The following is a 4,230-nucleotide window of genomic DNA, read 5'->3' as shown; positions in this document are numbered from 1 at the left end:
AGTGGATGGAAGTTTCCCTCAAAAACATAGTTCAATGCAATGATATAGGAAAAGTTCCTATATATTTCAAATTTTTCTAAAGATGAAAATACTATAAAATTTCCATGACATCATTAAATCAAAGAGCCCTTAGATTAAGCTAATAAATAGAAGAACCATGAGGCAGTTACGATGTGGCATTGGGTGTCCTCGTGTCATCACCCATCAGATTAATTGCTAATTAGCTTCATCTGAGATTCGTGATATCTGCAACCAATTACACTAATAAATGTTGAGTTGTAAAAAAAGATAACTACCATTTTGGCTGACAGCTTGGAGAGAGCTGATGGCCTCGAGGTCCCTAAGGGTAAGTTCTACCTTGCTGATGCAGGCTATGCTTGCCGCCATGGTTTTCTCCCACCCTTCAGGTCCACAAGGTACCACCTCAATGAGTTCTCTGCAAGGTTCTACCCCAAAATACCAAGGAACTCTTCAATCTCAGACACTCTAGCCTCAGGGTCACCATCGAGAGGGCATGCGCAGATCTAAATAACAGACTAAAGATCCTTGAACGGAAGCTTTTCCACACCTTCTCCACCCAGGTTAAGCTAGTTCTGGTTTGTTGCATTCTACATAACTAGATCTTAGACTGGGTGTTGATTCGTTCTTCCCGGATGAGGATGACGTCCAACCTGACGAGGTTGATGTTGTCCATGGTGTTGCTGCCATCGATAACGCGGCCTAGAAGAATAAAAGGCAAGAGTGGGCGGACACTATGTGGGCTGACATAGGCCATATCAGGATCTGAGAAGCATTTCCTTGATGTGTGATGGACTACTACCGATTGTGTGTATGACTCGACTACTTGTGCGCTCTGAACTAGAATTCGTGCTTAGCTAAGACTTAGCTAGTTGTGTTAAACTGCTATTTGGAAGTAGCTAGAACTGAACGATGTTATAATAGTTCTGCTTGTTAGTTTGATTCGTTATTATGGTGCCTCTTTGTTCGAACTGTTGAGGGTTAATGTCACCATCTGGAAGAAGTGGTAACTAGAACTACGTCTTGTAGGTTACTAATCAGGCCGACATGCGTAGTTGACATGCATTGCAGCTTAGTTGGTAACCAAACAAGGCGTACAAACGGGATGAAAAAACTTTGTTAGGAACCAAACAAACTACCATTAGCTATATTGATTTGGCCCAGTTAAACATGGCTCTAGGAAGAAGATCTCGTCCGATGAAAGCAAATACTGCGAGCGACCAATCAGACCCAAAATCTATCAATTCAGTCTCTCGAAGATGTCCATACAAGTAAACTATTCGTGTATCAACAAATGACTAGTAGTAGTATGGTACATCAAACTTCAGCTTGACGCTTGCACGATATATATGGACCATCTATCTGTTGGATAATTAGGCACCATTTTAAAGATTTGTTTCAAAATATTAAGCATGATGACAACAACTGCTAATATGTAAAACTCGAACATAGTAGTTGCATTAATCAACATAAATAGTAGCAGGGCAAACGGTACAACATCCATCGCTAAACAGATCGAGATATCTAGCACGTACCGCTCTGGTGGAGGTGGTGGAGGTGTAGCAGTCGCTGTTGCAACAGTAACGTTGTTGATGACATGTCGAAGTAGATGGCATTGAAGGCGATGATAGGAAGCACCGCTCGACTTGGACAGAAGACGGCCCGAGATGAAGAACTTGAGCAGTCACGCAAAATGCTCCACAAAAACCTAACTCGTCCTCTCCCGTACAGGATCGCAAGGGCGAGCGGTTTCGGAGACCTGCTCTCCCGTTCACCGTTGCAATCCTGCGGGCGGGATGGAGTAGGCTACGATGGCGGTGCAAGCAGAGAGAGGTGAAAAAACCCTAACTCGTGTATCAGATGTGTTTCTGCATTAGTTGGGCAAGAGATTATATAGGCTCGTCTAGGACTCTATTTGTTTTCCTGAACTGCAAAAAGAAAGGAAAGTCTCGGCTCGAGGCTCAAGCCACTCACCATGACCGTGACGCAGTGCGTCGTGTCGAGATGAGCGAGTAAGGAGGAGGAGCACGTGTGTACCACTCCTCTTCTCACTCACTTACTAGTGGTGGAACAACCCACCTTATAAGGTGGTCTAACTCCCTTCCAACTTTCCATGTGGGATTAAACTTCCCACCTCTTGCCACTCCCTAGTGAGCCGCCACTAACTTAGTCTCAAAATCACATGGGCTGCCACAATGTGGGCTTTGAGATTTATAGGGAAATCTGAAATCTAATATGGGTCGCTATATATGGGTCCAATATTTCAACAATTCCCCACCAGATCTCAAATGCCCATTTAGAGATTTACCAATACTTGTTGCTTGTTTATATACCAGTGTTTCAGTAGAAACTGTTAAGTTGAACTTCTGCCGAGAACCTTAAGCTATATACATTCACACGTGAACAATGCACTAAGCCTTGAATTACAAGTTTTGCGTGAACATGTTTCACTCAAAGTCATAACCGGTACATGGCTTCCTGTAGCCTACCCCGGGGGTGAAGCATATACGTTATACTTGGTAGTCTCTTCATGAGTTTACTAGAGATCACCCCATCTCATAGATTGCAACGTTTAACAATCGAATTCATATATGTGTGTTCTTGCAAGAATGCTCTGTAGGACAACAAGTTTGCTAAAATAGCCAACATAAACACATTAAAGCTTGTTGCCAACCTGCCTTGTAGCAATTGAGAGTTGTGCATCTTCATATAGAGAGGGTTACATAATACTCTTATCAATTAAACCACTAGTTTGTTCTCCCGAGGTCCTAATTCATGGGATCTCTGATCACAAAGGTTGGGTTACTACTATGGTGTAACATCAACGGGTCTCAAACCCATCTCCCTCGATGCACTTTCTATCACATTACGTGATAGTCCCTTTGTAAAGGGATCTGCTAGATGTTTGTTTGTTTGAATACGTGTAACGTTTATTACTCCAGAGTTTTGTAATTTCCTAACAGACTTTAAACGCCTCTTTACATGTCTTGATAACTTTGCGTTATCCTTAGAATTTTTTACTTTAACAATTACAGTTTGATTGTAACAATTCAAAAAGATTGTCGGAACATGTTTTTGAACCACATGCAAGTCCATCAACAGCTCACACAACCATTATGATTCAACAGTGGTCGTGTCTAAAGCAGTAAGTTCTCCTTCGATAGTTGATCTCGTCAATATGATTTGTGTGCGAGATATCCATGACACTGCGCCACCTCCAAAAGTAAATACATACCCACTAGTGGCGTAGAGATCAACAACAACAGAGGTCCAATTTGAATCACTATATCCTTCAAGCACAGCTGGGTGCCCTAATAACTCATTGTACCACATAGGTAGCGCATGACCCTATCAAGTGGATGCCAATGATCAGTACCCAGGTTTGACATGAACCTACTCAACTTGCTAATAGCAAAAGATATATCGGGCATAGTAGCGCTCGCTAAGTACATGAGTGAGCCAACGATCTGAGAATATCTCAATTGATCTATGGCAATCCTCCGGTTCTTTGTCACACTGGGATCATAAGATGTTGGAGAAGACTTGCTATCAATATAGCCGAACCGGCTCAAGATCTTCTCAACATAATGGGATAGCGTTAGAGTAATCCCACTTTCGTTCTTAATCAGCTTGATGTTCAGAATCACATATGCTTCTCCCAGATCTTTCATATTGATGGCGTGTGATGGAAGCGGTTGGGAAACCCCAAGATGAAGGTGTGATGAGCATAGCGGCAATTTTCCCTCAATAAGAAACCAAGGTTTAATCGCCAGTAGGAGAAAGGCGTGACTTATGAAGGTGTTGCTAGCTGACTAGTGGTAGGGCGCACTACCGACGTCAGCAACAACGTGGAACCTGCACACAACACAACCAAAGTACTTTTCCCCGACTTACAGTGAGGTTGTCCATCTCACCGGTTTGCTGAACACAAAGGATTAGATGTATCGAGTGAAAGGAGATGTTTGCAGTAATTAAAGAGAACAGAGCTTGCGGAAAGTAAACAGAACAGGATTGCAGTAGATGAATTTATCAGTGTAAAGGGAAGGACCGGGGTCCATAGTTCACTAGAGATGTCTCTCCATAAAGATAAATAACATGCTGGGTGAACAAATTACAGCTGGGCAATTGACAGAATATCGACCATACATGACAAGATGATTACTATGAGATTCGTCTGGGCATTACAACATAATACATATACCGTAATCCAAC

Source organism: Lolium rigidum, chromosome 7 (assembly GCF_022539505.1).
Source record: "Lolium rigidum isolate FL_2022 chromosome 7, APGP_CSIRO_Lrig_0.1, whole genome shotgun sequence".
In the NCBI taxonomy this organism is placed as follows: Eukaryota; Viridiplantae; Streptophyta; class Magnoliopsida; order Poales; family Poaceae; genus Lolium; species Lolium rigidum.
Note: the sequence above shows the minus strand (reverse complement) of the source record.